Raw genomic sequence first — 26,668 nt, 5'->3', positions numbered from 1 at the left:
AAGTATATTCAGTGTCTCAGTGTAATATTTAAAGAAAGGATAATGAAGAAAAGCAGCATATAAATAATAACTTTTAAAAGTGATGAAAAACATACCCCGAACCAGTTTGATTAAAGGGTTGGAAACATTAATAACAATCTGTCCAGTAATACTGAAGCCAGTTATTAATAATAGAGTCAGCATGATAACAGCCTGCTAATTCCTCTGAGGCAACAGGCCACACGGATGATTCCAAATGGGTAGAAACAGTATCTTTTATTTTTGTTCAAGAAAGCTCATTTAAGAAAACCCAGTAAATTATAGATTTACAACAATAACTTTTTAGCATATAAGGTCATATTAAGCTTTTGGAAAAGAATCTACATAAAATCTCAATATTCTCCATTTCTATTAATGATTAATACAGAAAAACCTCATTAATCAGAGTAGATACATTCAGAATGTGTAATGCAGTAGATATGTTCTACAGGATTCTTGTGAAATGGAAATTTTGAAATGACTTACTTTAAGTTGAATTTTAACTATTATACTGAACATTTCAAAATTACCAATTATCAAAACAAATTCTACTTCTTGTTGAATATCCATAAATTTGGACTTACTGTTAAATTAAATAAGATGTCCTACTCTATATCAAACTGAAGACTTTTTACCACCTAAAATGTAGTAACTGGTCCTTCCACAACACAAATAATACCCTCAGTATCTTTTAAACCTATGTAGAATAGGAAAATAAGGCTTGTCTCACCTATTGAGGAAAAACCTTTATTAGTAATCAATAAGAGGAAAACACTGACCATAATTAAATCTGCATTAATTGTAAAAAGGGCTATGAAAGAAATAAGTCATCATTGTTGAGGTCATTTTAGAAATTTAGTGGTCTGGAATGTCAATACACACTTCATATGATATCATACCTAAAAACCTGGAATTGGAATAAACTGCAAACCATTCTAAGCTAATATTTTAATAAAATTCATGTGACTTTTGCCTAAAATAAACTTCTCAACCTAAACTGCCCTGCCAATAAGTGCATTTACTTCAATATGCCACTCTATAATTAATTTGTGGTTTAGCAGTTAAATCAAATATTTAAAAAATATTTTTACAATAAATATTATAAAATATTTTATGTTATAAAGTAAAAGATTAGATATTATGCGTGAATTAAATTCTGAAGTTTCCCAGGTGCTACTTAGGTAATTTTCTAAAATTACTTTAAAGTTGAGTAAGTGCATAGAAATAAATAATAAATCAGAGCAGTTTTTAGGCCATAGTGGGTGATAAGCAAAATATTTATAGCTGATAAGGTATAGGCATAGACGAATGAAAGTTACTGTAAAGAATCAAAAGACACTAGCTATAAATAAATTATATATTGCCAGTATGCACTTCCTGAGTAACAACCTAGCTTTAGGTTAACAAACCAGAATCCATCTTCTAAAAGCATAAAATGTGAAGACGTAGTTTCACTACTGAACTACTCCCCTCTAAGTACTAGAGCAACAGATTCTCCAATTTTTAAAAATTATACACCCCATCAGTAAAAATATTTTGAACTCTATATAAAGATCTTTTGTCTGTTGGTTCCCAACTCCATTCCCACACCTTCCATGTTCTTCTGTTATGGAAGCTGAAAACTACATTTCCCAGATGGCCTTGCCACAGACTAGAAAGCGCTGGCAGAAGATCAAAGAGAGCTTTTTTCCTCCTGCTTTGGCACCAGCAATCTCAGCAGAGGTGCTTCCGCAGCCTTCTGGCTTTCAAACTGCCGAGTGTGGAAACAGTACCGCACTTGATGGACAGCAGCAGCTATCACAGGGACTGGGGGCTTTAGCAGCCTCGGCAAGAACGGCATCCGGAACTTTGGGCTTCCGGGCTCCTGCAGTGTCAGTAGGAGTGCGGGTGACCGGCTTCCCCCAAAGCCGCGGCAGTGGTGACCTCCGACAGCTACAAGGGCGGCAGTGCCCAGCTCTGAGTACAGACTCCCCCTTGCTTTCTGCAGGTCATTGCCACATAGCGTTGCCACCTTCTTTTCCTTCAACCAGAGTCCAACACTTTTGTAACCAATTCTCTGGATTAAAGTCCCTCTGTTTTGAGTCATTTCTGTTTTTCTGAATGGGCACTTATTAAAAAAGTTCATACAGCAATATAGATAAAAATATAGTTTTATACTACTATATTACATAATGATAGAACATGAACTAATAGCACTTCAAAGGATGAGATAAACAAGAAATAGTCAATATTTTTCATTTTTTTGTATTTATCAACAATTTTTTAACATTTTTGCTCTCACTAAAAAAACAATTTTTGGACAAAGTAATTTGATTAAGTATTTGTTATACTTTCTATCTTGGCTGGGTTTCACAATATGTGGAACAGTTATTTGAAACTCTGATACTATGTTCAGGTTATTGCAGTGCTTAGCTACATAGAGTGGTTGTCATGACAGGGAAAGCCTCACAAAATAGTACATCCAAATAGAAGAGCATCATTGGCTGTCTTTATTAAATAACAGTACCCAATTTTCAACCCCAATCACCAATTATGTAAAAGATTTTGTTGAAATTTGGCCAGTAAGTTTCCATCTTCCCAGATAGCCATTCTTATAAACTAAGAGTTATATGGAGCATTTTAATTTTTTTAACAAAAGAATTTAAAAACCTATTTAAGGATTTCATTTGGAAGATTTTAAAACAAGTCATAAAATTTTGTCCCAAGTTTAAAAAAATATTCAGATACAATTTTTGTACAGTTTGAAATTATACAGAAACTAAAGTTTTACAATTACATTGGTTTTGGCAACAAAATCACATTATAATGAAAACAATTACAAACATTCAGTAAAAAAATGTCCTCTCCATACCCTGGGTCTTTCAAAAAGCAGTTACCTTCTCATTTCTTGTTACGATCACTACTTTAAAAAAAGAGATCAAGTATGTTTATTCTTTTTTCCAACAATGTGTTAGCACAGTACTGTCAGCCACCTGTCATCACAGAAAAGGTCAGCAAAATTAGAACTATTTTCATTCTGTAGAAGAAAAATGCACAACTGCCATAACTTTCATACTGTTTCTCAATACTCTGACATTGAAAAACCAGTGAATCTCAAGTGATGCAAACAGTATTCATGGCCACTCTCCATCTCATTACTAAATATTATAAAGATTCTACTTTACATTTATTGTTTTCTACATTTTAAAGGTTTTATTGAAAAAAAAAACACACACACAACAAATTAACCACATCAGTGACTTCCTACAGCACTTGTGTAAACTTCTGACTTCAATTTATTTACCAAAAGTTTGCTTATAAATGATGAGAAAATGAATTTCATGTGTAGAAGTAGCTCCATAATCTTACCCAGAAATCTTTTTTCCATTCCAACCAAACCAACTACTCCAACACTCCAAATCTGCTTTAACGGTTTTTCTCAGAATGCTTTGCTTTACTTAGAGACTATTTTGATGCTTGGCAGGTTATCTTCTCAAGGAATCCTTTAGTGATTTGTAAAAAGATAATTCTTAACATTACTGAAATTATCCCTAACAAATACCATTGGTTAAAATGTTAGAAATATTGGTATTTCCATTAAACTATACAGTAAATGTTTCACACTGTTCAAATACTTGTTTCTTCAAATCTGCAGTGTTTTCTAGGAATGTTCTAATACCATTATCTTGCTGACAAATAAATGTGATATAGTTTGTTACTGTATTATTTTTCATGCATTATTTCAGTCATTTTTGCTCAGGCACACCATGCATTAAGGATGAAGATCATCCTCAATGAAAGTAAATATAGATCCACATTTCAAATAGACTTTTGATCTTTATTTTTGGTTGATTTATTGTCATGTATGACTAAATCATTTTTATGTTGTAAAATAGCTGACTACATGTTCATGATATGTATTAGAGATATTCTTCAAATGTGCTTGATTACTAGTATTATCTTTATTCTGCTATTTTCTTCAGTTAGCTGTCTGTTTTTAAGAGTTGATTCAGTTAAAACTAGATATATGATTCCTCATAACAAGGCAGATAAAATTCAGTACCCCCAAATCTTAAATCAAATCAACCCTCACTCTCCCTCAGGATGCTCTGTGTAACTTACAATGCATATAAATGACAATTTACCACTGCCAGCAACAATCTACATATTGAAGATTAGTAAACTTTAATTTCTTAGATTTTTAATCATGAAAGTATACATAACCATTTTGATATCTTTTCAAACCCTGTCACCTTGCATATTTCCTAGAGTATATGCACACTATTTTTGAGACCACTGTTCCACAGTATGGAACTTGGACTCAGATCTGAATAATACTTATTGACTACATATGCCTAGGCAAGTTACTTATCCATGTCTCCCATGGCTCATCCATAAAATGAGAATAAGAATATCTATCTCACAAAGTTGTTTTGATGATTGTTACTAGATAAAAATAACATATTTGTTAAGAAACTACAAAGTACAAGGCACTATTCAAAGCACATTAAATATATTTATTCTTCAATACAGTGTCTACATATAATGAACACTTTTTAAAAATTAGTTTTATTCCCCAAGAAACTGATTAATTGTATAAAGCCAGGAATATTTCATTTGGGCAAATACAGTTGGTTGTTTACATACTATGTCTTCTACAAAACTTTAAGGTTCCTAGAGGCAAACTCATGTTGTAGCCATCCCTGTATCTTAACTGAGTGCAAAGTACAATGCTTCAAATGTATTAAGAGCTCAATTATTAAATAAATGTTGTTGAATAAATATAGGGTACCACCATAACTTGCTGTTTATTTTTCTAAAAATTCTGGCAACTCTAATTATTGATGGGGATGATCAAATAACTGCACAGCATTGCAAAATATGCTATTGTTTTTATACATACTCCCATTATACTTTTGATTAAGGGAGAACACCTCCCAGAGCTTTAAAATACAATAACCCTTGATTATTTATACTAACAGATGGAAAGTAAGGTACGGATAACCCAAAAATAATATCTATTCAGATTTTGAAATGCATTTCCATTTCTATATTTGATACTGACTTGCCTGATATTCTGTAAAAAAGAATGCATTTCAACAAATTACACTATAAAAAGCTGATTTAGCAGTTGAATGTAATTTAGTTTCTATGATCTTTTCCCTTTACTTAACTCCTCTGTATAACTCACACCATTTTGATTACTCAGACTTCATGGAACTTGCCTTTTCTCAGACCCTCCCCAGAGGGTAAGAAATGTTTTAAATGCTGGTTTCCACAAGGATATTTTCTGCCTAAAATAGGCAATTCCCATCAATGAATTTGAAGTCATGACTGCCTAGGTATTATAAAAAAATCAATCAAATTATATTATGAAATATACCACTTGCTTCACTAAAATTAAGATTTTTTCAAATAAAGTATTTTATTCATTTGTGAAATGCATTATAAACCATTAATGTTCTTCATAACTCTCTCTTCAGATAAGTGACCTGAAGTAGAGAAAAACTAGCTGGCTATACACTTAACCACATCTGCAATCTCATCAAGTTTTCTAACCAACTCATAGTGTTGTTACAAAGAAAAAATAAGTAAATCATTTTGAAATATTCAGAGAAAGTAAAAGGAGGAATAATAAATATAAGGCATCATTGTATCTTAATGAAAACCTGGAGGATTAGCTTTTCATCTTGCTCTTAATCATTCATGTATGGTATATTCCACTGCTAGGTGTACAAGCAGCAGAGTGTTTTGGTAGAAAGGACATGGGCTTTAAAGTCAAACAAGCTGGGCTTTGAATCAAATTTCCACATTTACAGTTGTGACATGAAATAGGTTACTCATTTTCCCTGAATTTTGGTTTCTTCAGTAGGGAAAATAGGGCAAAAGTATTCAATGATAACAGATATAAAAGTGTTTGACTCACAGCAAAAATTCACTGTCATAATTCATTTCCTCCTTTTATTGCTAAACCAGAGGTTCTCAATTTTTTTCTATTACAGATCTCTCTTCTAGCTAGTAATGACTAACATCAACAAGTCATCCATCTCATAACAGCTTAAAAAGTTTTCTTCATGTCACCTATTGAATTTAATCCTTACTGCCACCCTAGGAAGTAATTTGACATTATCCTAATTTTTCACAGTAATAACCTGAGCTTCAGAGAGAGTAGAGTTGTACAAGATCTTGCAAGTACTAAGTTACAAAACTGAACTTTCACCTACCATTCTGTCAAACCTGGTTCCCATATTACCAAAAAAAGTCCTACTTAGAGCTACCAAACAGAATGCTCAACATTAAGAGCTACGTACTGAAATAAACATTATTAAGCTATTTACCTAGGTCCAAACTGAAGTAAGGACATACTCACATTATTATCACTAGTGGTTCTAGGACCTGAGAATTTAGTTGGTGCAGCCAATTATATTTGTAACACTTTCCTAAAAAATAGTTTTTTATGAAAAACCAATAAATTATGGAAGACAGACCCACATCTGGTTGTTTAAGGTAGGGAATGACTTTCAAATAAGATTTAGAGTGTAATTTTACATCCTTCAGTAATACTTTAAATTTTCTCAGTAATCAATTTCTTCCCAAATGATATTATATGATGAATAAGCTCTGGGGATCTAATGTACAACATGGTGATTATATATCTGTAAGACAGTAAACGTTAAGTGGTAGGAAGAAAGAAAAAGGTAACTATGTGAGGTGATAGATGTGTTAATTAACTTGATTATGGTAGTCATTCACAATGTATGCATATATTAAATTATCATGTTGTATACCATAAAAAAATCATGTTGCACAACCTAAATATACATAATTTTTATTTGTCAATCATACCTTAGTAAAGTTGGGAAAAAAATTTAAATAATAAAAAGTGCACATAATCTTTTGTAAAGATATGTGTCTCTGAGTACTAGAATCATACACTGTTTCCCTATAATTTTCTGTATTTTCAATACTTTATAGTACATACATTATTTTTATAGTTATAAAAATATCTAATTAAAATAATTACATATTCATCAAAAAACAATAATAATATTGGAAAAGTAGGTATGTCTAAAATATAGGGTGGTCCATTAAAACAAAATCACCATTTTGGCAAGCATCTAGTAATGTATACAATTATCAAGTCATCATGTTGTACATCTGAAACCAATATAATATTGTATATCAACTTGACTGCAATAAAAAAAAATCTCCATTTCATCTAACCAAGAAAACAGCTGATTAATCACCTGACTGACCACAAGACTCTCAAGACCACACTTAAAGAATCATTTATTTGAACCTTCCATTGATGGGAATTGCCTTGTATCTGTTTCTTACTAATTAGTAGGAAAGAAGAGCATAAAAGTTAAAGGTGGTGTGGGTTTTGGATTCAGACTGCCTAAGTTCAAAAAAAAAAAGTTCAAGTTAAGTTCAAAATTTGTCTAAAATGCTTTAGACAAATCCTTCAATATCATTAAGTCTTTTGTCTTCTTTAAAATGGGGGAAATAAAAGAACCTATAAAACAGGACTTTTGTGTGACATAATACAAGTATAATAGTAAGAAGCATTTATCAAGAATGTTATCATATAATGAATACTGTATTAAACATTTTACATATATTATCTAATTTAATAATCCCAACTGTCAATACTATCATAATACCTTTTACAAATGAGAGAAGTGAGATTCAAGGTCTCACAACATATACACCAGAATCAGGATTTAAGTCTAGCAGACTAAATTTTCAGCACAAACCTTTAGATGTTCAAACTCAGTAAGCTCAATGCCAGCCACATTTAACAAATTTTAGCATGTGCTTTTGTATTTATTTCTACTTTATCTAACTGCCAATTTCTTATTTAACAGTTCTAAATTAAGTAGTTCTCAAATATTTCAATTTCATAATTTCTTGCTCTTATCCTCCTAAGAGGAACATCATTCTAAAAGAGATTGAGTGAGACAAAGACAGAAAAGGGGAGAGATGGAGGCAGGCAGAGAGAAAGGGAGAGCAGGGAAGGCGAGAACACTAAACTGTGGATTACTGATTTAGGGTTACTAATAAGGGTGGCATTTAGCTAATAAAATTCAATAGGAGGGTTTCTGGTTTCCAGTTCCACATGTTAAGGAGCTTGGGAGTCACCATTCTATCTTAAAACAAAAAGCTGAACTGAAAAATCAACAATTCTTCTTGAATCCATAAAAGAGGGGAGAAAAAAGGGCAAACTGCTGCCCCCAAGATTAGAGAGAAAGGTGAATATGTAGAGCCACAGCTTCCTAGAATAGGGACTCATGAGCAGAAATCATCATGTGAATCAGTGCCAGGGTAGACTCTCAGTATGGACAATCAAACACTCCAGAGGGATCCAGTCATAGGAAGGTCTACACAATAAGCAAATGAGCTGAAATTCATTAAAATGAAAATTTAAAACTTCTGCTCTGTGAAAGGCAATGTCAAGAGAAAATATTTGCAAAAGATACATCTGATAAAGGACTATTATCCAAAATATACAAAGAAATCTTAAAACTGAACAATAAGAAAACAAACTACACAATTAAAAAATAGGCCAAACAACTTAGCAGACATCTTACCAAAGTGCATATATAGATGGCAAATAAGCTTATGAAAGGTGGTTCTATGTCATACGTTTTCAGGAAAATACAAAATTAAACTAGACACTACTACATACCTACTAGGATGACCAAAATCTAGAGCACTGGCAACACCAGATCTGTTGAGGATGTGGAGTAACAGGAACTCTCATTCTTTGCTGGTGGGAATGCACAATGGCAGAGCACTTTGGAAGACAGTTTGGTGATTTTGTTCAAAACTACACATACTCCTACCATACAGTCTAGTAATCATGCTCCTTGGTATTTACGAGAATGAACTAAAAATTCATGTCCACAAAAACCTGTACACTGATGTTTATAGCAGCTTTATTCATAAATGCCAAAACTTGGAAGCAATTGAAATGTCCCTTGGTAGGTGAATGGATATACGATGGTACATCCAGACAATGGAATATTACTTAGGGCTAAAAAGAAATGAGCTATCAAGACATGGAAAGACATGGAGGAATCTTAAATGCACATTATTAAGTGAAAGAAGCCAATCTGAAAAGGCTGCATACTGCAAGATTTCAACTATATTACATTCTGGAAAAGGCAAAATTATGGAAACAGTAAAAAGATCATTGGTTGCTGGCAAAGGCATGGGGAAAAGGGAGTGGATAATATTAACAGAGAACAAAGGATTTTGAGGGCAGGGAAAATACTCTATATGATACTATAATTGATAAATGATATATGACATTGTGCGTTTGTCCAAACCCACAGAAGTACACCATCAAGAGTGAACCCTAAGGAAAAGAATGGACTTAGGGTGATTATGATGTTCAATGTAGGTTCATCCTTGGTAAAAAACATAGTATTCTGGTGAACGATGTTGATAATGGGGGAGGTTAGGCATGTATGGGGAAGGAGTATATGGGAAATCTCTGTATCTGTCTCCCAATTTTATTGTAAATCTAACACTGCTATCAAACTATAAAGTCTTTAAAGGTACTATGGTAACCAAAAAAAAAAAGGGTAAAAAATAAGGAAATCTGAACAAGCTATGAACTTTAGTTATTAATATGTTAATTTTCTGCTTCATTAATTGTGGCAAATGCACCATACTGATACAAAATACTAATAATAAGGAGAACTGGGTATGGAAGATGAGAATTTTCTGAACTGATTCAAATTTCCTGTAAATCTTAAATTGTTGTAAAAGATAACATCTACTTGAAGAACTTCAAGTAAAATAAGTCAGTAGTTGTTGTTCGGGGAATGCAAACATATATAACAAAGACTTGAGGGGATAAAACCATCAGGATACATTTAAGTTCTACAGGGGCATATGACAGTACCACAGTGCCTTAATCTAGAAAAGGTACTCTTTAAAAAATAGCTGTGAATGGTTAAAAATTCCCAAATGAGAAACTGAAGACAATTTCAGAGTGGAAGGTTTTAAGGAGTGAGATAACTACCCAGAGTCATCAAGCTTTAGTCACTGGAAATCTGGGACTTAAAAATATGACTCCCAATCCACTGCTCTTTCTACTAGAACAGACTGGCATAAAAGAGCATGTTTGACTCAAAGCATTAAGTACATTGAAGAAAAAGGGGGAAAAAAAACAACAAGAAAAAAGTAACAAAATGGAAAATCTTTCATCAGACTCAAGCATTCTAACTAGTATGGCAAGGAATAGCCACATTTCAAAATAGCTTTAACCAGAATGAGAAAGAGAGTAGAGATTTGGAAAAGGAAGAAACTTCAGAATTGATGGGAAGTGATCAAACAGGCATCTTCAGATCTGAGTTTTTGCCTTTAAGGTAATAACTCAAAGTGCTTTAAAGCCTAGACGTACTGAATAACATAAAATTATAACCTGTTGAGATAAGATCAATTTTATAGTTTGTACCCTGAAATTCCCTTAATCCATACATAGCTATAGTTGGGCAAGAAACCAATCTGTTGATTGGGCTAATTTATTTTTCTGACTGCATTAAAAAATATTTTTATTATGAAAATTTTCAAGGATACAAAAATAATGCATAATGAATGAATTCTCATGTACCCATTATCCCATTTCAATAATTCACAACATTTTACCTTTCATATTTTACTTATTACCACCATCATCCTTTTTTTTCTTTTTCCTGGAGTGACTGAACTAATTTAAGATGGAGAACAGAACTATCTTTGGGAAAAGGGAAAAAGAAAGGATGAAAGTAATATTTTCAGTCTGTTATCCATTGAGACTTGAACCAGAAAGATTCCAGACTGTGAGGTAAATAAATACAAGATAGGGATAATAAAGTGGAAGAATATTAGTGGAATAGCCTAGATACGTTATTTCACAATCAAAGGAACTATTGAATTACTTTCCAACTCATTGGATTTGACACTAAGCAGTGGGGCAAGAAAGACTGCAGAGCTTCAGTAAGATTATAGTTTCTAAAGACAGGCTTATCTCTGAAGATATAAAATTGATTTTGTCATGTTTGCACTAGTTACAAATTTCAGTATCACTGTCTCAGTTTATTTTGAAAGCTCAGTTTGTTTTTATAGGAAAATATTTTATTTCCCATGAAGTCTCTTTGTATGCTTGAGGAAGTTTTCCCATTTTTAGATTTAAAATTTTTAAATTAGAATATGAAATGACTCTTTTCAAGTTCAGTGGTCTTTTTTGTAATCTTAATGAAACCATGTATTTCTGGACCTTGGAGTATTCTGTACATTTAGAATCTCACTTCAGTTTCCTGTCTAAATGTTGACAGCAAAGACTATTTAGAAGATGGCTATGCAGTAAATACAAGCATATCTAAAACATTTTCATTGAAAAGAAAATGTGAACATCATGCTGAATTGTCTCAATTCTCATTATGAAACAAAGGGCAAAGATTAGAAGATAGGGCTGGGAGGTAATGGGGAAAGGTGCAGTAAAATGAAGTAATTAGCAAGACCCAATTGAAGTTTTAAAGATTGAATCTGAACATAAAGATGTATGTTCTTTTTCTCAAATGTGGGCCCTCCTGACTGACTTTAGATTGCAAATCTAAGGAAAACAAAAACTAATTCTTTCCTCTATCTCCATTAGCAGAATGTTAGCATCTATATGCTTCTTGCTTTCCACTATCCCTTAAACTTAAAAACTTTCCTCAAAAATATTCCTTCCTATATTTCATGTATTAAATTGTCTCTGTGCAGTCCTATGTCTCTGTGGATTTCCTTGTTCTCTATAGATTTTGATTCATTCAAAAGGTTTCACTACCCCATAATGTCTTTATGTGCACCACTTGTCCATAAAATCTAAGCTCCAGCCTTGCCAATAAACATTTGTCTATAAAGACCATCCACACATTGATTTTATTCTTCATTCTTTCTAACCACACATTCCTACAATTGTTATATATTCTAATGTATTTCTATCCCTTATAGGTTATATCCCATTTTAACCACCTCAGTGTCTATCCCCTACTGATAAGCACCTTTCCATAAGGCTACACTCACATAGACCACTTTCCAACTACCACTTAGCCCTCTAAATTCTGTCTTCTCACACACTTTATTTCCAGTATCAAACACATACTTGAGAGGCAAAAATGCATCAGTTTAAAAGTCAGGGCCTCCTAATTCATCCCCAAATTCCAATTATTGTGAAAAATACATATGCTTTTCCCTAAAGCTGTAACTCTTGCTCCTTTCTAAATGATCATCAATCACAGACTAGTTTTGTGTGCAGCACTGTCATACACCTCTCCCTATTGCATCCACTCCAAGTCATTGGAGGTTATTTCCTCTATTTTCTTAAATCTATATCCCCCTAAGACATTTGGTCAGCACACAGTAAAAATATCAGGAGTCTTATATATCAGGTCTTTATCACCAACCCTTAATATTTTTGTAGGGACCTACTTTCATTCCATCTCACAGAAACTTCTTTCTCCTTAACATCTGCCCTTCATACAATTTAAAAAACAGTACCTACAATAGCAGATTAATAATTGAATGTCTTACTATGTGACTTATTAATAAAATATAACTTACCTATCTGATCATGCATTTTTATTTTAAAAATAAAAATAAAAATAGAGACAGACTAGGAAACTAAAGAAGTAAGCATTCTAGAATCACAAAGGATTAAGAACGGTGGCAGATTAAATTGTCAAAACTGTGTCTTTATTAGAAACATTAAGCAGAATACTTGTCAATCCTCTGACAAATGCACCACTATACAAGCTCTGGACATCTAAGAAGGGAAGGCAAATGAGTAAGAAAGGTACCACCAGCCAAAGCTAAATATGATGAGACCTGACTCCATGTCATATATACAATCAGTAATTCAAGTCCCTCATTTCCAAGGCAATTTTACATACTTTCTCAAGGTTTTGTATTTTGTATCTTCTATTCTTCTAACATCAAGATTGGCTTTGGTGTTAACGTTTAACTAGGTTCTCCTGAATAGAAATATATGGCACTGAGGCAGAACTGAGGTAAGGCAAAGGTACCTAACCATCACAAAATTAGTTCTATTGAAGAATAACTCGGTGAAGTTTTCACAAGAAAACACTTCTTAGTATACCTGGACTTACCATCTTGAAACTCCTAATAAGCAAGTATCAAGCTACCTAACCTTTCTCAGTCTTCGTTTTCCTCATCTGTAAAATGAGGATAATATTAACTACCTCATGGAGTTGTAAGGAACAAATGAGTTTAAAAAACATTAAGTGCTTAAACACCGTTTGACATTTAGTGATAGTAAAGAGTTAGCTAGAAGTGATAATAGTCCCTGAATGGATGTGATTTCATAGGGTTATTTATCTTTAGATTATAAAAAATGTTTATGGTAATTAAAGTGAATAGTAAATGTTTTTATCTTGTTAAATTAAGAAATTATCATATCAACTTAGAATTCTAAATCATTGAATTTGGAGTAATATTCAAATTGAATTAGTTTGAATATTATAAGACTGACATTATATTTTGTTAGTGTTTTGCTTTTAAATTTCACAGGTTGGGAAACTGGAAACCAAAATAAGTAGTTACTATAAGAAAAGCTCTGGATAAGCTTGAAGTTATTAAAAAATATATATATTGTTAACTAGGTTACATATATAAATAAAGAATGAAATATATAATTTTTAAATTAAAATTTAGCTGAGGGAGGAAAAAAGGCTGACATTTAAAGAAAAGGTAGGGACTCTCCCAACCACACATAAGGACTTATGAAGCTCTACTAATTGAGAAAATATGTTATTAGCATAGGGGTAGTCAAATCAACCACAATCACAGAAAAGAGACTATAAACAGACAGTCGCTTACATGGACCTTTGATATACAAGATGTACCAGCGCAAATCACTGAGGAAAGACAAGAACATTAGAAAACTACAACTTTAATCTCTTCCTAATATGTAAAAATCAACTCCAGATTAGGATTTATTAGAGGGTATAAAAACCACTAACCAAAAAAGAAGATGAGTATAAATACATAAAAATTAGGATTTTTCTATTCATTAGAATACACTAAAGGAAGTGAAAAGACAAGCTGCTAGTCAGAAGAAATAGAATTAATATCTAGAATATATAAAGAACTCATACAAATCAATAGAAAGGACCCATTGAAAAATTAAAAGAAGAAAATTAACAAAAGGCACAAACAACTATTTAAAAAAAACACATATACATGCTCACAGATTCACTGGTAAATAAGAAGAAGCAAATCAAGACCACAATAAGATATCATTTTTTATCCATTCAGGTAACAAAAATTAACAAATCTGATAATACCATATGTTAAAGAGAATATGGATCAACAGAGATGTCTTATACATTACAGGTGAGAGTATAAACAGGTAATACAGTTTGGAAAAGTAATTTGACAATCTCTTGCAGAGTCTTTACATATCCTATGATCCAGCAATTCGAATCTCAGTATATACTCAAGAGAATGTCTTGCAAACATCACAGAGACATATGCAAGAATGTTTATACCAGTTCTATTCATATTAGCAAAAAAGCAGTGTCTCCAATGCCCATTTACAGGAGAAAGGATTACAATACTGTGGTACTCCATAAATATTATACAAACTGAAAATGAACTGTATAAATTACAGTTACTTTTAACAACATGGGTGAATCTTAATAACAATGTTGAGGGGAAAAAAGCAAATTCTAGGAGATAAAGAGTATTGTATCAATATATTATTTAGTCACACATTTATAAGTGGTATAGCTATATAAACTATTTTAGAAAAAACAATGGAACAATTAACACAATTCAGAATGGTGGTTACCTGTTTGGGGGAGTGTTGCTGTGAGTAGCAGAAGAGTCGATAGATGGATGTAAATTACTGTTTATGTTCTAATTCTTTGGTTGGGTCTTGGGCTCATAAGTCTTTATTTTGATTAAAAATAACGAATGAGTGAAAAATGAAACAAAAGAGGATAATAAATGGAACAGTGACTATGAGCCATGTCATAACTAACCAATTCTGTTAGTTATAAAGTAACATTGGACCTGAAGTCCAATTTTAAATAACGGCAGATGTTTAGCAGTACTTCTCAAACTTTAGTTTCATACATGTGAATGACTTGAGATCTTATTAAATTGAAGATGATCACTCATTACGCCTGGAATGGGGTTTGAGAGTCTGCATTTTAAGCTCCCAGGTGATATGGATGCAGCTGTTTTCACAGACCATAACCTATACTATGCACTGATTTCCAAATAGAAGTCCAAGAGATGCTAAAAAGACTTATACTATTCAAGACAACAAAAAATATAAAGCTTCATGTAAATATTTAAAAAGCAAGAATTTTTATTTCATAAACTTAAAACTTAGTTTATTTAAAAAAAACCAAAAAAATAAAAAATATGGTTTTAAGACTGAGCTTCAGCGACTCAAGAAATTCAGAGACTTAGAAGAATAAACTAAGTAAATCGACTTGACCACTGAATGGGATAATAGGTGCCATATTTTGGAAAGCTGATTACAGTGTTAAGAAATAATGATTTGGTGTTACTCCATCCCAAAGTAAAGAAAAAGATATTGATGAAAGATACTGGGGTTCAGGGTTTACCCCAAAGTGAAAAAGACTTCTTTCCCAAGATAAAGAAAAAGACTGAAGAAGTAAGGGAAGATTACTTTGATTTCTTGAGGATTTGAATAAACAGATTACTCAAAGATTTCCTCGTTATTAAAATGCAACATGTATTTAGGGGAGCAATCATTGGTGGTTAGGAATTTTCTTGAAAGGAGGCAGACAAAGCACAGAATTAAAAGATGAGTGGCAATGACATGTACATCTAAGAATGGACACAGCATATTCTAAAAAGTCCTTCTGCTCTAATAACATAGTACTACTAAGCAAGAGTACTTCTAAGAAGAGATATATTAAAAAGATATATACACAACTATTAATTTCACATTTAATAATCAATATGCAAATAAAAAATTTAAGTATGTCTGATTTAGAATGACTTCATTAAGTGAAATATATTATGTCCGAAAGAATCATTTAGGTAATTTTTACTACTAGCCTGGCATAAGGTCCATTTAAAAGAATGCAAAGAAAGGTTGCTATCTCTTTTAAGATCTATCTTTTCAGCTTTCTTATAACATTGTCTCTACTACTGGAAGAATAGCAGAGAAGAAACTGAAGGAAATTAGACTAGTGCAATGGCAAGAATATTTATGGAGAAAGTAAAAGCCAAATTATTGGGACAAGAAAATCATTTAATGAAGATGTATTCTTGGAAAGTGTCGGGTGTAATAATTTATTTAGAATTAAAGAAACATGTTCATCCATTCCATTTTCTCTAAACCAGAATCAGGTAACTCTAATAGTATAGTACAGTATAGACTCATATACTTATGTTTCTGTAGTAAAAGAATGTAAATGTTTTTGCTCTTTCGTAGTGTTGTTTTTAACCAACAAATCATAACATAGGTTCCAGATAGCTGCATACCCCTAAAAAATAAGACAATTGCAAAGTTGGTGTCTTGTTACTAAAAGATGGTAAGATTTTAATATTTAAAATATTCATGCTATAGTAAAGATACCTCAAGACAAATGCTGGGCATAGAAGCCACAGGGCATAAATCTGCAAAGAAGTAAAAAGCTAACCTTTTCAAACAATATTGCTTCTCTCTCACTTACCAACTTTACATTTCCCTGTATGGCCCTGGAAGATGACTGGTTAGCCAGAGACGGGTAAGATTCCTCAAGGGAGGAACAACCTAAGACAGGCACAGTCGCAGGGGGGCCATCAGGTGAGAAATTGGGGATCAACAGAGGCGAGGCTTAGAACCTCACCCCCCCTGTTTTGAGAGAAATCTTCTGCATCCGTGGATGTTTTATTGCCCTTGTCTAGCTTGGATTAACACTTAGTCTACAGGCACACACCTGATCATCTACATTTGCTCTCTTACAACACTAAACTGTTTTCTACCTTTATCTTGCATCTACCTACCACTTCGGCATTTTATTTAAAAAAAAAAGAATAATTATAATAATAATAAGGGAGAAATGTGGGATTCACATATAAATCAAGTATAAAAATCAAATGAATATTCATATTTGACCTGATTGTTTATAGTTCATAATGCATGATCAAAACTGAAAGTTTCTGTGATGACTGCCCTTGTACTGTTCACCATGTAAGAACATTCACTATGTAAGAATTTGTTCACCATGTAAGAACTTGTTCGCTATGCTTCAGAAGATTGGAGACTGACGAGAATTAGGCTTGGGGTGGATTAATGATTGTGCATTGAGCATTGAGTCCCCTAAACAGAATTTTATTGTTGTTAACAACCATTTGATCAATAAATATGAGAGATGCCCTCTCAAAAAAAAAAAAATACTGGTTAACCAATGAACCGAGACCCATTAGAATAAATTACCGAGATAGAAACATCGCCCCACTGCTTGCTGGCTAGGACACGTCAACACCCTGAGCATCCATTTGTTTAAAAGGAAACACAGAGCCTCATTTGTAGCATCAGCATGTACAGAGTCACGGGAGAAAAGATGGCCAGAGAAGAGAGGAGCGTGGAGGCTGTTCTGCCAGAGAGGGAATGGCTGGAAAGCTAAAATAACTTTGTGAATGTGCCTGCTTTCCAATAGGTGAGTTTATTTTCCAATTGCATTTAGTCATGCCCATGTAGAGACAGCCTATATCACGTTCCTAAGGAGATATACCTGAATAAGTGCTTTAGAAGTCCTAAATAAATAAACAGAAAAAATATATATATATTTATGCTATAGTCACTGTTAATTACACCTATAAATTAGGAAACAATTTGTAATGAAATATAACAATAGATTACCCAGCTGTGCTTGGCTGTCCAAGACCACTTATTAGGTCAAAACAATGCAATATTGTCACCCTGTCCAAATGCGATAAAGACCCAGACTTTCCACAAAATACTAATATCTTTATCCTAGAGCAAGAAGTCATCAGGAGAAATACCTGAACAAAGAACTTCCCAGACTGACCAGGAAAATAAACAAAGAGATTCTGGAGAGTCATCTTGGACTTTAAGCAATTAAATGGATTCACACCTTCCATGAATCCCACTGTTTTCTCTGTGTGAGGCTTTGATAACTTCATCAAATATGTTCTATTATTGATATGTCAAGAGGTTAACATCAAACATGGAACTTGAAATATATACAAAATAAAATATGTCGATTAAGTGTAATATATAACTGCCTTCAGATTTTCATCATCATCATTCTTTGAACGATGCAGCTTTTCAAAGCATTTAAGCATTTATTACTTTCCTCGACCCTCACAAAGACTGTGAAAGAAATGAGGAAAATATACCATTTTAAAGATTAAGATTCTGAGGCACAGAAGTGATTTGCCTAAATTTATATGCTGACTTGTAGGTTGATTCTTAAATACTCTTAAATGCTTTCATTTCTGCATTTCATTACCTTATTAAAATCATTATTGTAGCTAAAATACAGTACATCAAATCAGCAAGTATTTTTAAGCAACTTCTATGTGTTAGACTTTGATTTATGCATAATTGTTATTATAATTTAACAACTGACATTAGAAAGTACCAACCAAAGAAAATAAATACCAAAGTCAACATACCACCTATGTTATACCAATGGATATCAGTTTCATGTCAGTCCTGATACAAGTATGATCCATATACTTTAATTTGATCTCAAACTATAAACCATTTGTAGGCAAGTCTGTTTGGCCTGAAATGCTAGAAAATTATGTTAAGACTTTTTTTAGAATATGTAGAAAATTCTGGTACATGTGGCACAAAATTAAAGAAAACGCACATGTAAAGGAAAAACATTTCCTGGGTGTCAATATTCAGAAATGTGAAATTACTCCTAAAAGTAGCCATAATATTTAAAAAATTTTAAATTTAATTTCTCCACACATATATATCCAAAATGCACTTAATTTTATTAAAAAGTGTAAGTAGAATTTTAAACATGTTTTTAGTGCAATTTGTCTTTTACTGTTACTGCTTGACTCTCTGCTTCCTTTCTCTACATTTCCTCCCATCCAAAGTAATCCATTTTAACAATTTAGTATATGCATCCTTCCATATTCGTCTCCCTTTGCAGGTAACTATATCGTGAAGCAGATATAAACATATACACATTTTACAGATTTAGGGATTTTTGTCATTACTTTACAAAAATTTCGTATTATACTCACTTTTCTATAACTTTCTCTTCTCACTCAACAATTCCTGGAAGTTCTTCTAGATCACCTGAGAAAGCTTTAATTCACATACTTTGATAACTAAATTTTAATCCACAGCATGAATTTTCATTATTTATTAGCATTACCTTATTAATAGATTACTTTTTCTTCCAATTTACCATGACAATGTGTAACAAGTTTGAAACCAATAAATACATATGTCCTAAAATAGTGATACATTCCTTTGGGATATTCCCAAGAAGAGATTAAGTCAAAGGATATCATGAATTGCAATTTTTAACAGATGTTACCAGATTGATTTTTAGGTAATCAACTATGTGACCTCTTATTTTAAACTTTCTGCTTGTTAAAAAAAGTCTCAATTTTTTGGCAGGTTTTCTATGTTTTCATTTAAGTTTATCATCTTATAGTTTTGTATAATGTGCAAAATGAGAATATACCTTCATTATTTTTCCAAAAATAACTGTTATGCCAATCCCACTAATTAAATGTTCTATCATTTTCCAACTAAATTGTCATGTTTTAGAATTTTCTGATCTATTCAATGGATCTATTTGTTTATTCCTATGCTATTACCATATTGTTTGATTAGCCTGTTTTGTAGTATGTTCTAGTATGTGTAGTGCAAATGCCTAACTTCCTTTCTGTATTTTCTTGGCTTTTGCTAGCACTTAATATTCAATATAATTTTAAAATAACATTTCTAACAACAACAGAAAAAAACCCTATTGATAATCTAATTGGAATTGCAGTAAATATATATATAACATATACAATATATAAAATATAACTGGAAAAATTAAGTTTTTGCTATTGCCTTCCCACACAAAAAACATAATTTGTGCTACCTTTAATCAGATCTCATTTTGTTCCTAAATAACATGTTACCTTTTTTCATATATGTGCTATATCACTCTCAGTAATTTCATTAATAAGCATTTTGCAATTTGTGTTTCTATGGGAAATTAAAAAAATTTCCTGTTGGGAAAAAGTTTCCTAGATGCCTATTACTTCCAGAGAAAAGCTACTGATTTTCATCTAATTATCTTCTATACAACTTTAAAAATTTTATCTTACTAATTTTTCTAGACTTTTAAATTAAGAGTTCTAAAATTCTTTTTTGGTCAGATATCATTAAGCCCTTGTTTAGAAATGTTAGTGTTAGTATATCATTTGCTAAAGCTTCTAGTTAATGTTAATAGTTCCTTGTCTCATTTCTGATGTTAACTGAAATATTTTTAGGATTTAACCAGTCCAGATTATATTTTCTGTTCACTGTGCATGAAAATGCTTTATTATATTTAGCCAATTCTACTGAAGATGAATGTATGATTTTTCTTAACATGGTGATGTAGTTAACTATGTTGATATATTTCCTGTCATTGAATCATGCTTGAAATCCTATTTTTAAAAAAATTTCTAGGTACTAGTATATTATGCTCTTGATTCAGTTATTATTTGCTATTATTTTATACAGAAATTCTATATTTATTTCATAAGTGAAAGTAGACTATAATTTATTCTGTACAATCGTTGTCAGACTTAGATATTAAATGAAATTAAGAGAAATTTCAGTACTTTTCAATGGCTTAGAATAATTTAACTTACATCAAATTTACCCATCCTTAAAGTGACACTTGGTCAATTTTCCAATCTCCTCTGCTAAAAGTATCTGTTTTCTACTTCATCTTAGGTCAATTTTTATAATTTGCATTTGACTAAAAGACGTTTCACTTTTCACAGGTTTCAAATGCATTTCACAGACAATTGCATTTAGATTTCTTTTAAAATTCATTTCATCCTCAAGCTTTGTCTTTTCCATTCCTAGTTTCTATTTTTGCTCATTCTCTTTTCTATAAACTCTTGAGATAAAATTCATAAAACATGAACTTCACCATTTTAACCACACTAATGTGTATAATTAAGATGCTTTTGGTATATTCACAAGGTTGTATAGACACTAACTATAGAGTTCCAGAACATTTCATTCACCTCGAAAGGAAATCCTATACCCATTAAGCACTCACTTCCCACATTCCCTTCCACCAGTCCCTGACAACCACTAATCTACTTTCTGTCTCTCTGAATTTGTCTATTTCAGGCATTTGATATAAATGGAATCAAATACTGTGTGGCCTTTTGTGTCTGGCTTCTTTCACTTAGCAAAACATTTCAAGATTCATGTTGTAGTATATGTCAGTACTTCTTTTCTTTTTATGGCCGAATAATGTTGTATTGTATGCACATAGCACCTTTTTATTTATCCATTTATCAACTGATGGACACTTTGGTTGCTTCCTTTTACTGGTTATTATGAATAATTGCGCTATGAACATTTGTATACAAGTTTTGTGTGATATGCTTTCAACTCTCTTCCATGTCAGAGCGGAATTGCTGGCCTCATTTTCTTTTTGCGTTTTCATCTTCACAAGTAGTTTATGTATTGTATGGGTCTTTCCAAATAGCCAGCTTTTAGATTAACTTGTTTATTATATTTTGTTTCTCATTTCACTGCTTCCATCTTTTTAAAAATTAACTCCTTCTTCTTTCTCGTATTAGTCCTTAATTTCTTAAAGATAGATTACCCTTTATTTCCCATCTTTCCTAATAAAGAAGGTATTTAAGGTTATCAACTTTCCTCTGACAACCCCTTTTAGCTATTTTCCATAAAATATTCTCCTTTCATTGTTTCCTAAGTGACTTCCTCTTTATCCAAAGGTTACCTAGGATTTTCTTTAATTTCCAAGTAGTTAATAATATTTCATCACCTTTTAGAAAAACTCTTAAAATCCTAATTATACTAGCCTATAATCAGATCATGCGCTTGTTAAATTTCTACTTTACAAAATTTAAAGTTTTGTTTGTGGGCAAGCACAAAGATGCCTAAAATATATACAAAGAATGTCATATCTACATATATATTGCTTATGAATTATATTATTTCATTTCTCTTAGTCATTGTGTGTGTTTAACAGTGCTGTCTGGACCTTTCCAATAGTTTTTGCTTTATTTGTTTTATCTACTATAAATAAACCTTCTGTGTATGGATTTATGTGGTTATTTTCTTCATAAATTGTGCCTCCTATCATTACAGTACCCCTTTTGATATCAGTGTAGTCACTCATGTTTTTGTATTTTGCACTTGCCTGATGTTTTTTACGTTCACCGTTTTACCTTTCTTTGTAACTGTCATTGGTGTTCCTCTTACAATTTGAGTAATTTATGTTTTTAAATTCAATCTGACATCTATCTTTTAAGGGAAAATCTAGTCCTATACATTAAACATAATAATTGGTGTGCTTAATTTCATACCTTTCAATTACTTGTATTTTTTATATCACATTATCATTTCCTTCCCCTTTTCCCATTTTTTATATGATCAAGTGTCTCTGCTTTCTATTTTCTCCTTGCTAATAGGAAGTTCTACATGATGTTCCATTGCATTAACTTTCCCTACTCTAAGGAACACTTCTTCCCCCACCAAGATGTTGTATACCCACTCCCCTTCCCTTTCTCCTACACAAATTAGATCTTTGGATACATTCACTTTCCTCTTTTCTTTTTCTCCTTTTTTTCTCATCTCCCATCACTCATTTTCCTTTTACACTCCTCTTGCCCATCCCCTCCACTAAGTTTTAGAAACATTTTAGTGCTTTAAAACTTACTTTACAGAAATATGATCCTTTTATTTCAAAAGTCTGAAATCATCTATTTTATATTTATAAGCCACCTGTCTTCATGTATTATTATTCACACCCCCACACAAATATATATATAAATGCTCACTATTCACCACTATTTCCCTTCCTCTTCATCATCTTCATTTTTCAATCTTTGGCTCATTTGTTGTTTGCTTATCATCTATTATCATGCATTTTCTCAGATGGGGTATAATAAGTTCTGAGCTCTTGGTTATTCCTAAATGTACTTCTTTCACCTTTTAACTAGCAAATAATAACTTTCTGGGCCTTGAGATTCTTGAATTCAGTTATTTTCCTTTTGCAGTCTATAGACGTTATTCCACTATCTTGTAGCCTCTTAAGCTGCAGATAGAAAGTTCTATGACACTTTGGTATTTTTTCCCCCTTTATAGAAATTTGTCCTTTCTATTTGGGAGCTCAAAAGATGTTTATTTTTAGAGTTCAGAACTTTCATCAGGTTATACCTGTGTCTTTTCTTTCATCCAAGACCATAAATCAATAAATGCTTTCAATCCACAGGTTCTGATCTTTCTTAATCTCAGAGAACTCTTCTTTTATTTAATTATACATCTCCTCCATCTGTTTTTATTTCTCCCTCTGTAATTCTCATTATTCTTCACATGATTTGACTTCTAATCTATCCTCCAAGATGCATCCTTTTTATTCAAGATTTTCATGTTTTATTTTTGTTCTAGGTGCTTTGATATAGTTCTTGTACTGGGTCTCTTGGTCACTGATTCATGTTTCAATAGTGACTGTGCTCTCTTTCAATGTTCCACTGAGTTTTCAATCAAGATATGTTTTGCTTAGTATCTGAAATTGTTTTGTTCTGTATTTACATTTCCTTACATGCTCTTAATTTTCTTTCTCAAATTTAGTTTCCATTTATTTTTATCAACAGTCTTAGTTGCTTGCAGTGTGCACTCTAATTTTCCTACCTGATCTTTCTCCCTCCCTCATTAGCTGGATCCCCTTAAATGGATTGTTGTTTTTATTGATAACTCCACTGGAGCTCAGGTATGGATGCTGAGGATCCTAAATGGCAGAAGTATTACATTTAGTGGAAAGCAAATGTAGACAGTCCATCAGTTTCCTGCCAAGTCAAGAAGAGGAAGATCTCTGGTGTCCTATTTATTTTTAGCTTCAGAAACAGAGAAAACTCAGCCAGCACATACAGCTACCTTGACTTTTTAGCTAGCTGGGGAGACCTGGATACTCAAAATGTGCAAATATTAATCTCCTCCCATAGCAGTTCACAGAACTCTGAAGGCCAAACTCTCCTTGCCCATGTTGACTGTTTTCTGATATCCATCCCTGAACTCCAGTACTGTTCTTTAGTTGCTTGTCCAACTGATGGTAGAAAACTTTCAAAGCAGTGTTTCTCTGCCCAAGGTATCATGGCAGTTGCTCACAGATTGTAGCAGCGATCTGACTCAAAAAGGCAGTCAGGAATGGGAGGTAAAGGAGAAGACAGCCATACATATGTCACCCTATTTTCAGAGTCCTCAACTGTAAAAACATTTTGGGGAGGGGAGGGACGTAGGTCCAGGCTGTGTCTGGAACTTTATTATTATTCTCAAGAATCAATACTTTCTTCAGACAGCATATTCTTGAATATATAAAAATGACAATATATTCTCTTTACTCTCTTAGATACAGATCCCAAAATATACTACAGCTATTAATCATTTGAAGTAAGCTTTAATGCAATCCCAGTTTTAATTACTCCAGGACATAATTATCTTTTGTTTTGGAAACAACTCCAAATCAGTTTGCTTTAGTTTCAGTTAGTAGAAACACAAATTACAACTTTGGCCAATCATGTAAGTTGCCCAATGTCTAACTAGCAAGTCTTATAAATATGAAAAAGCATGTCATTTACTTTATAGGAGTTAAAGTTGCATCCAACAGAATGGTTTACATGACATTATCCTCCAAGTTATTCACAGCCCAATTACTTCATTTCCTTTCTAGAACTAAGGATATAATATCACCTAATATTAAAGTTTCAGTGGACTAGACTTCTAAACAAGTTAAAATAACAAGGTAAAATAAGCTAAAACTGTTTTTTAATTGTGTGATATTTCATCAACTTTTTTAAGAATTAGGAAGCACATATAAAATGTTCAAAATCTCAAATGCAATCTATTAAGTGCCAAAAATGCTATGAGCTGCTTGTCCAACTATACAGATAGGAATCATATAGGATATGAAATTTAGGTTTCATCCTTGAATCACTAGGTAATGTAATTCTCTGTACTCTACTCAACACAATATCCTGAATTGATTGTAGCAGATTTGCTTTACCATTGACGGACGATATCTGATGTATTTCTTTTCTGAATCATGGTAAATATAGTTTTTTATTGAAACTTCTGCCATGACAGAATTTCATTAAGCATCTAAAAGGATAAAAAATCAAGAGCATGTGTAAAAATGGTTGGGTCTTAGAAAGTATACAGAAAGCTCATAATAGCTAAAAACAACTTTAACAGTGCTAAATTCCAACAGTCAAAAGAAAATAAGGGAATGGATAGCATGGTAAGCAAGGATCAAAGTCATCTTCCTAGGACAGCTACGAAAGAGCCTGATCAACATTGAATCCATTTAAGTGTATCAGGTACTTTGCTAAAAGTAAGCACCGAGGCCTTAAAGATTAAAAAACATGGTACTTGCCCTTAAGTAACTGCAGTTCAGTGTAATATAACTCTAAATGCTACCTTTCCTGAGTGACAAATGTCAAAGAATTGAGTCATGAGTTAAACTGCATATAACCCACCAAACTTAATTAAATTTACTTTACAATGGGTGCACCCATTTTTGCATAATCAAACTAAGCATTACGCAAATAATAGAAAGAGAGGTATGTATAACATGAAATAACAGAAAAACAACCACCATTTATTTTTTGGCTTTTATACACTTTGGCAATTCACTTTATAACAAATGCTGTGATGATAACGTAGAATATCTGAGTCAGAACAGAATCCTGTTAATTTTTTTCCATACTTTTTTAGCTCAAATCATCCCTTCAACAGAGTATTGCCTTGTTCTCAACACTTTACTAGAACAAGACAGATTATTGAGAGCATGAGTTTTCAAAGGTATTTCTCTAAGGGTCAAATATATAAAGGAAAATGAGATGCAATAAACATACTGTTAAAAGGACTAAGTACCAAAAGATGTCAAAAAACGAGAACAGAAAGTATCAATGACAATGAACCTGAAGGGGAAAGGTGTCATGCCTCAACTGAATGTTGATCATCTTTCTACCTTCATAGTATATTTTTCTTAGAAATACATGGATTTGAAATATACAAAATGATTACTATACTGTATTTCCTAATGCACTAAAAATAAGGGTCGGAAGAAAATATCAGAGATAGTGTCAAAAGGAAAACACAAGACACCTAAGTGGTGGTATAGCACTCTCATTATCCTTTGACTCCATTCAGATGATTCAACTTATAGTACAACAATGAAAATTATGTCTTAAAGACTTCTGAAATCTCTAGTACCTTGTAGACAAAGGGTATGAGTATATTATACATGTATATATATATATATATAGCATACTTATGTTTGCACTTGATGTGATTAAAATTATTTGAAATAACCAAAGTTCACTTTAAAAGTTTCTATCACAATTCACTTTTCATTAACTCATGCCAGCTAAGCTACATATGTAACTATATATATATATATATATA

At 32.3% G+C, this 26,668-nt stretch overlaps 1 protein-coding gene across 24 annotated transcripts in view; it reads right to left on the bottom strand.

The window, feature by feature from the left end:
- ZBTB20 (zinc finger and BTB domain containing 20) overlaps positions 1-26,668 on the bottom strand; it is an 832,086-nt gene that overhangs the window by 796,065 nt on the left and 9,353 nt on the right. For 16 of the 24 annotated variants that reach the window (XM_073231615.1, XM_073231624.1, XM_073231630.1 and 13 more), the window contains exon 1: positions 1-26,668. This exon is cut by the window's left edge. The exons of 7 other annotated variants lie outside the window; for them this stretch is intronic. The gene's annotated coding sequence lies outside the window, so the exon portion shown is untranslated. One more of the 24 variants, XM_073231612.1, reaches the window with a different exon arrangement.

This window comes from Manis javanica, chromosome 3 (genome assembly GCF_040802235.1).
Source record: "Manis javanica isolate MJ-LG chromosome 3, MJ_LKY, whole genome shotgun sequence".
Lineage (NCBI taxonomy): Eukaryota > Metazoa > Chordata > Mammalia > Pholidota > Manidae > Manis > Manis javanica.
Note: the sequence above shows the minus strand (reverse complement) of the source record. Positions and strands in the feature narration are given on the sequence as shown.